This window comes from Orycteropus afer, unplaced genomic scaffold (assembly GCF_000298275.1).
Source record: "Orycteropus afer afer isolate SDZICR_OR568_19922 unplaced genomic scaffold, OryAfe1.0 scaffold00070, whole genome shotgun sequence".
Classification (NCBI taxonomy): Eukaryota; Metazoa; Chordata; class Mammalia; order Tubulidentata; family Orycteropodidae; genus Orycteropus; species Orycteropus afer.
In genome coordinates, this window is record NW_006921657.1 from 3911592 (window position 1) to 3925540 (window position 13949).

The following is a 13949-nucleotide window of genomic DNA, read 5'->3' on the forward strand; positions in this document are numbered from 1 at the left end:
ATCTTTCTACATTGAATTACATTATTAGTTACATTATTGGTAACTGAGCAGAAGCTTTTTCATAATTTTTCTCCCTCTTTTAATTATTACTTTGTTGTCAAAACAAGTTATTGACATAGGTTCAAAAATACTAACTACCTCAATATTGTGGCTAAAATAACTACAATTTGACAAAATCAACAAGTGTAAAAATACCTGCAGCAATGAAAGCAACAACTCCTGTTGTTACACGTGTAGCACTTGCAAATGAAACGACATGATTTGAAGTGTTGTAATTAGGTAATAGTGACAGCTCCGACCAGAGAGCATTAGAAGATTCATAAAGTAAATTAGCATAGTTTTAGCCTCGTAGGTATATTGATACATGTAAGCTAGGCTTATGAAAAATGTTTTGCTATTATAGTTGACTACAAGGGATATTTTTATAAAAATTGGTAAGTTTATGCTGAAAAGCTGCACAAAAATGTTACAGAAAGTCATTTTGGTGTCATTCTCTCTGATAGTATCACCTGGTGTGGTCCAAATAACCCACACTCCCCTAGAGATGTCACTACTGTTTACTAGACTTTTGGAACCAGGAAGTCTTTCGTCTTTATCTGAAATGATTCAGGAGTTCCTCACTAAATTCACTGCTGTTGAGTCAGATCCACTACGGAAGTAGATTGCCCAATCTTCTTTCCAAGGAGTGGCTGGTGGTTTTGAACCTCCAGCCTTCTGGTTAGTAGTTAAATGCTTTAGGCACTATGCCACCAGAGCTCCTTCAGAAGGAGCAGGACACTAATTTTTCAAATAAACCACACCTCCTAAGTGCACAGGAATTCAGCTTGGGTTCTTGGGAATCCAGCACTGTCCATTCCAGAGCATTCAAAAGTGCCGAAAGATCATTAAGAACGTTCTCTGATGGGGCTGAATTATAATAAAATTACAAACAGGTAAAATTTGTCTTCATTATCTTCTTGAATCCCTTATCTTTATATTTCCCTCCCCAGATACCTACTTTCCATACCCTGAACCTGCCCAAACCTTCCTTTCTTCTAGTCTTTGTTCCATTGTCCCTATAGATAACTGTTCTACCCTTCTTTGGAAGGCTAACTCATTAAACTCTCTCTCCTGCATGTTCTCATAATTTGTTATTTGACATTCTATCACAGCCTATCTTGTTAATGGATATAAGAGATCTGTTACACCCTTTGGTTTTGATTAGGCTAATTTGGTTGGGCTTCCCGTTCTCTCATCATGCCTTATAAATTTCTGTATTGTTGTTGTTGTTGTTATGTGCTGTCGAGTTGGACCTGATTCATAGCCACCCCTCCTTGGGTTTCCAATGCAGTATCACTATGGAAGTAGATTGGCCCATCTTCCTTCTGAGGAGTGGCTACTGGGTTTGAACCACCAGCCTTCTGGTTAGCAGTCAAGTGCCTGAGGCACTATGCTACCATTATAGGTACCACCAATACCATTATTCAAGAAGATCAGCAGGTCTAAAGAAAAATCATTTTGGGGTGAGATAGTCCCTTAAAAGTTTTAAAATTCATCAAGTAGCTAGTCACACGAGTCTGCTTACTTCAAGGTCAGACACATCTTTACATTCTGCTGGGTTTTGCCCAAATTTCAGTCCCTCTGAAATGGTTAGTTTACTGTCAAGATGTTGCATTCATTCTCAATTCTCATATGTATAATCTTCATCAGTGCTCTTTTTACATGACCATATAAGAAGTTTGGACTATGAGTTGTACTTGGTGGGAGGCATGGGGTGGAGGAAACTGTGGTCATAAAACTGGTCATTGCCAGTTAACAACAGGTGTGAACACTGCTCTTTAAATTTAGCCATGGCATTTGGCATCTTGTCTCTCAGCTGTCTCTTACAGCAACCACTATTTATTTGGAGAGGATCAAGGAAAGAATGACAGAAAGGGTCACATTTATTAAAAGGCAAGGAGGAAAAGACTTTTGTTCTCTTTTATTTAATATAAATCAGCCTAAGGAACTAAAAGCATTATGTGACTTGGAACGTGTAAAGACAGCTTAACCGAGTAGAAAGGGGAAGGTAAATTATTCAAAGAGACAATAATAATTAACAAATCATTCTTAATTAGACATTTTGAGAACCATTTCAGCTGCCAAAACTTGAGAGCAAAATCATCTAAAATTTTGATGGTAACTCAGAAAATAATTAGTATTAATTACTATTAATAATAATAAGGGAGAAGACCTGGAGGATTATAATTTATTTATGCATTCATTCTGTCAGTCAAGAAAAACATAGTGAAAGCTTACTATGTGTCAGGCATAATTTTTTTCTCCCTACATAGTGCTTTGCTAAGATGTATGTATTAGGTTGAAATGGGACCCATGTTGCCATATTGGGTTACCCAATATGAGAGGGAATAACTTAATGTTGCTGTTGTGTAACTTCAACTTGATTCTGATTCATAGCAATCCAATGTGACAGTAGAAGTGCCTCCGTAGGGCTTCCTAGGCTGTAATCTTTGTAAGAGCAGAGTGCTAGGTCTTTTCTCACACAGAGTAGGCTTGTGAGTTCGAACTGCTGATCTTTTGGTTAGCAGCTGAGTGCTTAACCATGGTTCAGCCAGGCTCCTTGACTTAATTAATAAGCTTGTTAAAGTTTAAGCAGGGTTTGTAGCACCTATGAAAACAGGGCCAGGAACCAACTGTGGAACAAACCATCAATTGCTCTTATGCAAGTTCAAGTTGAGGCTGAAGAAAATCAAAACAATCCCACGAGAGCCAAAATATGACCTTGAGTATATCCCATCTGAATTTAGAGATCATCTCAAGAATATATTTAAAGCACTGAACATGACTAAAGACCAGACAAGTTGAGAGACTTTGAGGACATCATTCATGAAAAAAGCAAAAGGTCATTGTGAAAATAGCATGTGGTCAGCGTCTGACCTCCTCTAACTTCACAAGCAGGAAGAAAGATCAAGATCAACAGCCCAAGGCTGACTCCCATAGGATGCAGGTCAGACATGCCTCCACCCTCCAACCTTTTTACCAATTCTGACACCTATTGTCCCTTGCACGACACTCTCTACTTCTCTGCTGGGTTTTATAGTTCATTGCAATGCCCACATAGAACCCACAAACAATGCTCATTATTATGGGATTTATTAGGGGAGTGACAGGTTACAATTCAGGATCAGAAACAACTCAGGAAACAGTTGTTCAATCAAACCAAAACCAAACCAAACTCACTGCTGTCGAGTCGAATGCACTTCATAGCAACCCTTCCTTGGGTTTCCGAGGTGGTATCTCTACAGAAGTAGATTGCCTAATCTTCCTGCCAAGGAGTGGCTGGTGGGTTTGAACCGCCAGCCTTCTGGTCAGCAGTCAAATCAGGACAGCCATTTCTCAGCAATGTCCATAAACATGCCTCTCTGGCCCTCAGCCTCTCAGTCTTCTCAACCTCACGGCCCCCTTGTTCTCTACCCAAGTGTTACAAAGCTCTTTTAACACTGCCAGGAAAGCTGCTGCCCCCAAACATTGAGCTTTCTTGCTCTGTGAGCCAGAAAGCCTAGTTTCACTGATAAGTGTCTAGAGGTAGCCCACTCTACCAGCAAGCCTCTTGCCTGAAGGCACTCCACTTTGTCACTCCATGGGCTGGGAATTGCACTGCTTTGTCTTCTGTCTGGTCTCCTGCCCGGTATCCTGCCCATTAAAAATACAGGGAAGAAAGAAAAGACCAAAATGGATATAAGAAAAGCCTCTGAAACTCACTGTTGAGTGTAGAGTAGCTAAAGCAAATGGAAGAAATGATGAAGAAAAAGAGCCAAAGAGAAGATTTCAAAGGGCAGAATGAGAAGACAAAGTAGGATTATAACGAAATGTGCAAAGACCTAGAATTAGAAAACCAAAAGAGAAGAACATCCTCAGCATTTCTTATGTGGCAACAGCTTAAGAAAAAATTCCAGCCTCGAGTCACAATATTGAAAGATTCTATGGGCAAAATATTGAACGACACAGGAAGCATCAAAATAAGATGAAAGGAATACACAGAGCCATTGTACCAAAAAGGGTTTGCCAGCATTCAACCACTTCAAACAGAAAAAAAAAAAAAGTTTTGAAATGGTTGAAAGTTGACCAATTCTTTTTGGTAATGGTAATGAAGGAAAAAGTCCAAGCTGCACTGAAGACATTGGTGAAAAACAAGGCTCCAGCAATTGATGGAATACCATTGAGGTATTTCAACAAACGGATAAAATGCTGGAAGTTTTCACTGGTCTGTACCAAGAAATTTGGCAGAAAGTTACCTGCCCAACCAACTGGAAGAGATCCATATTTGTGTCCATTCCAAAGAAAAGTGATCCAACAGATTGCAAAAATTATTGAAGAAAATCATTAATGTCACATGCAGTTGAAATTTTGCTGAAAATAATTTAAAAATGGTTGCAGTAATACATAGACAGGGAACTACCAGAAATTCAAGCTGGTTCAAAAGACGACTTAGAACAAGGGATATCATTGCTGATGTCAGATGAATCTTGGCTGAAAACAGAGAATACCAGAAAGATGTTCACCTGTGTTTTGTTGCCTGTGCAAAGGCATTTGACTGTCTGGGTCATAACAAATTATGGATAACATTGGGAAGAATGGGAATTCTAAAACACTTAATTATGCTCATGGGGAAACTGTATGTAGACAAAGAAGCAGTTGTTTGAACAGAACGAGGGGATACTCTGTGGTTTAAAATCAGGAAAGTTTTGTGTCATGGTTATCTTTTCACCATACTTATTCAATCTTGTGCTGAGCAAAGCATCCAAGAAGCTAGACTATATGACAAACAACATGGCATCAGGATTGGAGGAAAACTCATATTTGTGATATGCAGATGAAACAATCTTGCTTGCTGAAAGTGAAAAGGACTTGAAGAACTTACTGATGAAATCAAAGACAAGTCTTCAGTATGGATTATACTTCAACATAAAGAAACCAAAAATCCTCACAGCTGGACCAATAAGCAACATCATGATAAATGGAGAAAGACTGAAGTTGTCAGGGATTTCATTTTACTTGGATCCACAATCAACAGCTATATATGCAGCAGTCAAGAAGTAATATGACATATTGCATTGGGCATATCTGCTGCAAAAGACCTTTTTAAAATGTTAAAGAGCAAATATGTCACTTTGAAGACTAAGGTGCACCTGACCCAAGCCGTGGTATTTTCAATCTCCTTATGTGTATGCAAAAAACTAGACAATGAATAAGCAAGACTGAGGATGGATTGGTGCATTGAAATTATGATGTTGGCAAAGAATATTGAATATTCCATGAACTGCCAGACAGATGAACAAATCTGTCTTGGAAGAAATACAGCCAGAATGCTCCTTAGAAGCAAGGATCAAAAAAGACTCCATTTCTTGTACTTTGGACATCTCATCAGGAGGGACTACTCCCTGGAGAAGGACATCATGCTTGGTAAAGTATAGGGTCATCAAAAAAGAGGGAGACCCTTAACAAGATAGATAGACACAGTGGCTGCGACAATGGCCTCAAGCATAGAAACAATTGTGGGGATGGCACAGGACTGGACAATGTTTTGTCCTGTTGTACATACGGTCACTATAAGTTAGAACCGACTTGTCAGCACCTAACAACAACATAGATGCTACTATTTAAGGCTCTAAAGTAATTAGGCCTGTTGATTATTCAATCAAAACATGTTGTTTATTAACAAGAACAGAAAAAAATTTGCATAATACCACGTTACCCAGAATAGCTCAGAATTCTGAGTTAATTTGGAAATAATATTACCAGTACTTTTCATGATATGTTGTTGTTGTTGTTATGTGCCATTGAGTTGGATCTGACTCATAGAGACCCCTCCTTGGGTTTCCGAGGCAGTATCACTATGAATGTAGATTACCCAACCTTCCTTCTGAGGAGTGGCTGGTGGGTTTGAACCACTAGCCTTCTGGTTAGTAGTCAAGTGCCTTAGGCACTACGCTACCAGAGCTTCCTTAAGAGGATTTGAGAAAGATTGTAAAGATTTGATGTTTTTGGTTTTTTTTTTTTTTTTAAGAACATGTCTTTGTATTTTCTCATCAGTTTTGTGTTTTGGAAGATGAAAAATATAAACACAGACAAATAACTTCGTGTTTGCCAATATTGGTCCTTTTCCCACAGATACAAAACAGTTGTTCTCAAGTGAGTTCCTCATGTTTGGCTCGTAGAACCATGTTCCACAGGGTTTTCAGTGGCTGATTTTTCGGAAGTAGATCAGCAGGCCTTTCTTCCCAGTAGCTGCTGGACTCAGACCTCCAATCTTTCAGTTAGAAACTGAACCCATTAACCATTTGCACACCTGGGGCCTCCCTCCCAGAGATAGTCTTGGGAAACGAATTAATCTTGTTAAATCCAGTTTTATATGTAGACTATTAGTAAGAAGTCCAATTTCATAAAAGTAAAACCCTAGGTAGTCTTCCCAGATAAACTTTTAACATACTCATCACAAACAATAGCTCACTCCAGGGTGACTATAAACATGATGGACAATTCCAAATGTGTTAGCTGTGGCTACATTGTTCCCAGACATCTTCTTGCATTAAAAGGATCTGAAATATTTCTTAAACTTAATAAAGAGATTTCTTCTGCCCTTGCAGAAATGACTATCCCTGAGTCCCAGGAAATTCATTCATTGGTTCAGTAGATAATGTGACTTGTTGGCTGTGTTACTACGCCTAACCAAATTGTCTCTGACTTCACAGAGTTTACCATACAATGCTAAGAGAGGGTACCTAGCCCACACTTGAGAATTTGGTGAGACCTGAAAGATTGGTAGGGAAAAATGCCAGGGAGACAATAGTGAGATATGATATCAGAGGCAACAGGAGCAGGTAGTATAGTGTCTTGCAAACCAAGTTAAGGAATATGGACTTTATCCGAAGGGTAAAGGAAAGTCTATGAAACAAAACCTGTATGAACAGTTGAAGGGAAAACCAATTTTCTCTGTAAAGTTTCACTTGAATCACAATAAAATGTTTAAAAAGAAAAGAAATCTGAATCTATCAAAAAAAAAAAAAAATAGAGTAAAGGGAAGTCTTAAAGGGCTTTACAAATGAAAGAGATTAGAAAATAGATTAGACAGAAAGACTGAAAGCAAGAAATAAATGCTGGTGATATAGGTTATGTATTGGCCCTGAAAATTGGAAGAACAATTTGAGGTTTATGTGAGATTAATGTGAGGTTTACTGCATGTAGAAAGTTGAATCAAAAGGTATTGGCGATTGATGGGATATGTTGGGTAGGGGTGGGGGATGAAGGAGAATAAGATATCAAGGATGACTTCCATGTATCTTGCTTGAGAAAGTAGGTGGATGCTGATGAAAGGAAAACATAGAAAGAAAAGATTTGTGGGGGAAGATGATAGCTTCAATTTTGAAAATGTTATATCAGGTGCCTTGAGACATTCAAGTAGCAATATTCATCAGACAGTTGGATATTTGATTCCAAAGTGTATGAAGGGCATCTGGGCTACAGAAACAGATGTAGAACTCATCAGCATATAGATAGATGGTAATTAAAGCCATGGGAGTGTATATTACCCAGGGTGGGTATACAGAACAAAGAAAATCTAAGAAGTGAGTTTCCATGTAATGTGCTTTACACATAATATGTGCCTAATAAATATTTGATTTGAGTAAGTTAGTGAATAAAGAAAAGTATGAGTCTTACTCAAGTCTAGAGGGCATTTTTAACACTTTTTTAACAAGAGTTTTTCAGGTTACTGATATTCGCTGGCCTTAGATAATTCATAGCTATGAGTTGTTTGGCCTTCAAAAACATTCTGAGTTCCTGAAGAAGTTTTTTAATGTGTCTGCAATATTCTTATTTTATTAAATGACAATGTGTATAACGTTTTCAATCTGAGTTCTAGTACTCCAAACAGAAGCAAACTGATACACCTGACACAGTTCCTTGTACATAACTGATGCTCAATGAACATTTGCTCAAAGAAACTTGAGAATGAGTGCATAAATACCCAAATAAAATACATATTCCTATCTTCTCACAAGAGGGAAATTACAATGCCTCCACTAGATTATTTCTATGTTTGTTGAGGCACTATAGTAAGAACATTTAATCATTCAGTCCCTAGGGCCATTTATCAAAGGAAGTATATCCTCAACTAATAAGCTTACCTGGATATATTGTCAGACAGTTGGCATGACGTATCCAACAAAAGAACCAATGTAGTCCAGACTGAAGACAGAAATCACCTATTATCTGAACAGAGAAAACTTAATATAAAGAATTGTTAATATGGGTCCCTTCTCTAAGCTTCTATCGTAATTATTCCAGCCACTTCCTTTTTTTTTTTCCTTATCTCTGGGCGTTGTAACTATATCCTGCAGTTGCTACCTCCATGATTCATTGTTGTTAGTTGCTAACGAGTTGATTGACTCATGACGCCCTATGTGTGTCAGAGTAAACTGTGCTCCATGTGGTTTTCAAGACTGTGCCCTTCAAGAGCAGACCACCAGGCCTATCTTTCAAGTCCCCTCTGCGTGGATTCAAACTCCCACCCTTTTAGCTACTAGTCAAGCACTTAATATTTGCACCACACAAGGACTCCTCCATGATTCATTGTTGTTGTTGTTGTTTTGCCGTCGAGTCGGCCCCAACTCATAGCGACCCCTCCTTGGGTTTCTGAGGCAGTATCACTACGGAAGTAGGATTGCCCAACCTTCCTTCCGAGGAGTGGCTGGTGGGTTTGAACTGCCAGCCTTCTGGTGAGCAGTCAAGTGCCTTAGGCACTATGCTACCAGAGCTCCTCCATGATTCATTAGAGGCCTCTTTTTACTCTTCCAAATACCTAGTTAACATCTTTATACCCAGATAAATACATATTTATACTAAATTATCTGTTTAAGTAACTTGTCAAGGATGGTGGTTAAGGCATTCTGCTAACGGAAAGGTTAGTGGTTCAAACCCACCAGCCATTCCACAGGAGAAAGATGAGGCAGTCTACTTTCATTAAGATCTATAGTTTGGAAATCCTTTGGGACAGTTCTACCCAGTGGTGATGGGTTTTTGTTGTTGTTTTTGGTTTAAGTAACTTGTCTGATTTTTGTCTCCTGGTGATATAGAATTGGTACCAGGAGTGATCCGGGAAACAGATGCTCACATATGAGATTTAAGGATTATTTTGATCAACTCTTTGGCATTGAATGTAGTGCTTAGTTCCTTGCCAGTAGGAAATCAGAGTCTAGTAATTCATGGCATATGTTGCTGTTGTTGTTGTTATGTGCCATCAAGTCGGACCCGACTCATAGCGACCCCTCCTTGGGTTTCTAAGGCAGTATCACTACAGAAGTAGATTGCCCAATCTTCCTTCCTAGGAGTGGCTGGTGGGTTTGAACCGCCAACCTTCTGGTTAGCAATCAAGTGCTTTAGGCACTACGCTACCAGAGCTCCCATGGCATATAGTATATTCATATTTAATCAAATGATCATCTATTCAGTGATAACTAAGTAAATCAGTGCCAACTGAGTCAAGTGTCTTGGGGGACCCAAGCAGCTGGGGTACTTTACCATCATGGCATTAATGATGACAGCTAGAATTGTCCTGTGGCCTGGAACCCAGACATCTCAAGATGTAGATTCTCAGGTTATTGTAAATGAAGGCGGGGCACCAAGAGTTTTAAGATTAAAACTGTATGACTCATATCCTGGTAGCCAGCAATGACCCTCCCACACACAGCAGGAGTAGGTCATACTGGGAGATCTTTCTGGAAACTCATTCCATGTGCATGGGACTGATAATTGAGATATTAAATTCAAAACTGACTAAATTTCTAAGACAAAAGTTTGTCACAAACATAAAGAGTTGATTGACTTACTTTGGAAATAATCTAGTTCTATCCTCTGATTAAAGGAGCCATGGTGGCACAGTGGTTAAAACACTCAGCTGTTAAACAAAAGATTGGCAGTTTGAACCCACCAACCACTCTGCAGGAGAAAGATGTAGTAGTCTGTTTCTGTAAAGATTACAGTCTTGGAAACCCTATGGGGTAGTTCTACTCTATCCTATAGGATCACTATGAGTATGGCAATGGAGATCCTCTGATTTAAGTAAAAAAAATTAAGGAGACCCAGAGATGTTAATGACTTTCCCAGGATTAAGAACTAATTTAGTATCAGGGCTAGGATGAAAAGCACTATTATCTGTACTGAGGACTTACTAGGTATCAGGTACTATCCTGAGTGTTTATATGTATTAGCTCCTTTAATCATCTCACCAACATGACATAGGTTCTAGTATTCTTCTTTTCAATATGAGGAAATTGAAGTTAAATAGTCTGTTCAAATTCAGTGCTGAAGCCCAGGAATGAAGGACTCCAGCACCCAAACTCTGTAAGTGCTGGAGGCCAGCCCTCTTGAAAGTCAAAAATAATATACTAAAACTACAGTTAATCATTCATTCCCCCAACCTGCCTCCAGGCCATTTGATTCACAATGGGAAAAAGGCGACACAGGTTAAAGTTGAAAAAGACTTAAAAGATTCTCTACTGCAGTTGCTCAGTCCACAGAGAAGACTTTGAGGTCCAAACAGGTAACTGACTCCCAAGGCTGCAAAGCTATTTTATGACAGTGGCAGGGCTATAATGCAAGTTTCCTAGCTCCCAAGGCAACTCTCTTTTCACTATACCACAAAATCTGCCCCACTACATCCTCTTCTTTCATGGGTAGGTATTGGCATACGATCCAAAGTTCGTGTTGACTTTTTAAATAGAATGATTGAGGCAAGACAGGCAGAATTGGTCATGCAATGTACACAACTTCTACTTCCTGGTCTATATTCAATGACACCTCTAATTTTACACATTAACAGACATATTGTTGCTACGTATGGTGCTGAAAAGTCCCTTCTGCTATCTTAGATCCTCACTCCTCTGGGCTGAAACACTGGAAACCTGTGTTAAAATGCCAAGCCACAGTATAACTGAAGGAAGCCTTTATCAATACCTTTGCTGGAATTAGTTTATACAACTACCATTCGTCTCTTAGAAGAGTCCTAAAGGACTGAGACTCTGGAGAGATTAAGATTTTCACAGCAAGATCAAACAGTACAGGAAGTCCTGAGAGGTATGAGGTTGATTGTAGTGGGAACTACAGTGAGGAGTTGCAGCAATATGAAAGCACTTTGCACCTGGGGAAGGTGGAAGGAACTGAGAGTCAGAAAGTGGGCCAGAAACAGGGATGGAAAATAAAGTGCTTTTGTATGAATTAGAAAAAGGGCCTCCTTTCTTGCCCACTGTGATAGTCAGAGCTGTGTGTCAATTTGGCTGGACCACAATTCTGTGTGGTTTGAGCTGTTGTGGTGTGGTTGTTCCCATGATGGGATCGGGTGACTATGTTTTGAGCAGCCATTCTGTTGAAAGGGAGTTTCCCTACGGGTGTGGCCTGCTTCCAGTATATGTATGGACATCCTGGGAAAAGAGACATTCTTCTGTGGATCAGGATTCTGTTGTGCTGCCTACAACTGTCTGTGAGTGTACAATCCACCATTCGGCCTGGAGATCTTGGATTCGTCATTCGTTGGAGTCAACAGCCAGTGTACTGTCTGCCAGCTCTGAGCTCCTCAGCCCCTGCGGCTACAAGAGTTGGGAAAAGCCTCCAGCTTGACTTTTGATCCAGGAACTTTGGACTTGCCAGCTTCTATAAGTGTGTGAGCCATTTTCCTAAGATAAATCTCTCTCTCTATATACATATACGTTGTTGTTGTTGTTGTTATGTACCGTCGAGTCAAACCCAACTCATAGCGACCCCTCCTTGGGTTTCTAAGGCAGTATCACTATGGAAGTAGGATTGCCCAACCTTCCTTCCAAGATACATATATATATATAAGCTTTACTGGTTTTGTTTCTCTAGAGAACCCACTCTAACACACCCACTTTGAAGAGTTGGGCACAGACTAGCTTTCTACCTTCACTGCTCCATTGTGCTCTGAACAACCAGTTGTGACAGCCTTTTGTAAATCACATGCATCACAATTTGCTAAGGACTTCCCTGCCCACCACTCCTTGCTGTTGCTACTCCCTGTCCAAGATAGCCATGGGGAAAAAGAAAAGGACATTAACATTTGTTCATTATGACTAGTTTAGGCCCAATGGATTTACTAAACCCCTAGTTTGTGCAATCACTACCTTCACAAAAACTCTGTGAATTAGATGTTATTACTCCAATTCTAGGAGTCTCTGAGTGGTGTAAATGGTTAATGTGCTAGGCTATGTATCCAAAGGTTAGAGATTTGAGTTCACCCAGAGGCAGCTCAGAAAAAAGAACTGACAATCTACTTGCAAAAAAGTCAGCCATTGAAAACCCTATTTATTGAACACAGTTCTACTGTGATATGCATATTGTTGTTGTTATGTGCCATTGAGTTGGACCCGACTCACAGTGACCCCTCCTTGGGTTTCCGAGGCAGTATCACTATGGAAGTAGATTGCCCCATCTTTCTTCTGAGGAGTGGCTGGTGGCTTTGAACCGCCAGCCTTCTGGTTAGCATCAAGTGCCTTTGGGCACTACGCTACCAGAACTCCTGTGATACACACAGGACCACCATAAGTTGGAATTGACTCAATGGCAGCTGGTTTTTGTTTTATTCCAGTTATGCAGGTGAGAAAAATTATAGCCCGAAGAGCTTAAGTAAGACACATAACTAAGAAATCATTCAAAGAGGATAAGGATTGTATGTGTAGAGGTGACAGACAAATTGAGGTCTGACTCTTGTTTATCTTCGTCTCACTCTATCATGCCCCTTCACAGACACTGCTTCTTAGAGTCTGTGTAGTTGCACATTCTTAGCTATGCCAACTTTATTCTTAACTATAAGGCATTGACCTTGAATGGTCTAATTTATCATAGGTAAGCTATTGGTTCCTCATATGTAATATGCCATCTGGCAAGGAGCATATGGAAGCAGACCCTTTGACAAGGTCATAAGAAGGTTAAGTCTGGATGTAAAAGTATTTTTCTAAAATCTGCAAGAAAGAAAGAAAGACTTTTAGTGCTAATATTGAATTCGAGCTATTGGCAAGGTGTTGTGCTGGGTGCTATATAAGCACGACCTCAGTTCTCACAATATCCCTGTGAAAAAAAAACTACACTACCCCTCATTTTTCAGATGACAAAACTGTGACATTAGGAATCCACTTGTAAAATATCTCCCAGCTTATAAGCAGTGGGGCCAAGATACGAGAATGCAGGAGATCTGACAGTAGAATCCACACACTTAGTCACTTTCTCCTCTGTACTCCACCCCTTGCCTGTCAGTCTGCTGTACTTTGGAAGCTCGTGTGTTGCTATGATGCTGGAAGCTATGCCACCAGTATTTCAAACACCATCAGGGTCTCCCATAGTATACAGGTTTCAGTGGAGTTTCCAGACTAAGAAAGGTAGGAAGAAAGGCCTGGTGATCTACCTCTGAAAATTAGCCACAAAACCCTATGGCAACAGAATATGGTCTGATATAATGCAGAAGATGAGCCCCCCAAGTTGGAAGGCACTCAAAACACAGTGGCCACAACAATGGACTTGAGGCCTACCACCAATCACGAGGACATCACAAGACTGGGCGACATTTTCTTCTGTTACGGATGAAGTCTCCATGAGTCAGGGCCAATTCGACAGCAGCTATTAACTCCATACTACCTCCCCTAATATGGTCATTTATTTAGGACATTATGAAGATATCAGAGAAAATCCTGTGATCACTCTGAGCCCATAGGGGATGGATTCACAATAAAAATAGAAATTTAAAAAAGGTTTTGTACCTGTAAAATAATTTATTTGCTATTTTGATTTTTTAAATACGATTCAGTGTACTAGATGGTCAGGAGCTTTTGGGTAAATGCCAAATCTTTTTCTGTTTCCTTCACTCCCTCATTCATCATTAAGTAAATTGAGCTTTTCTATGGAGA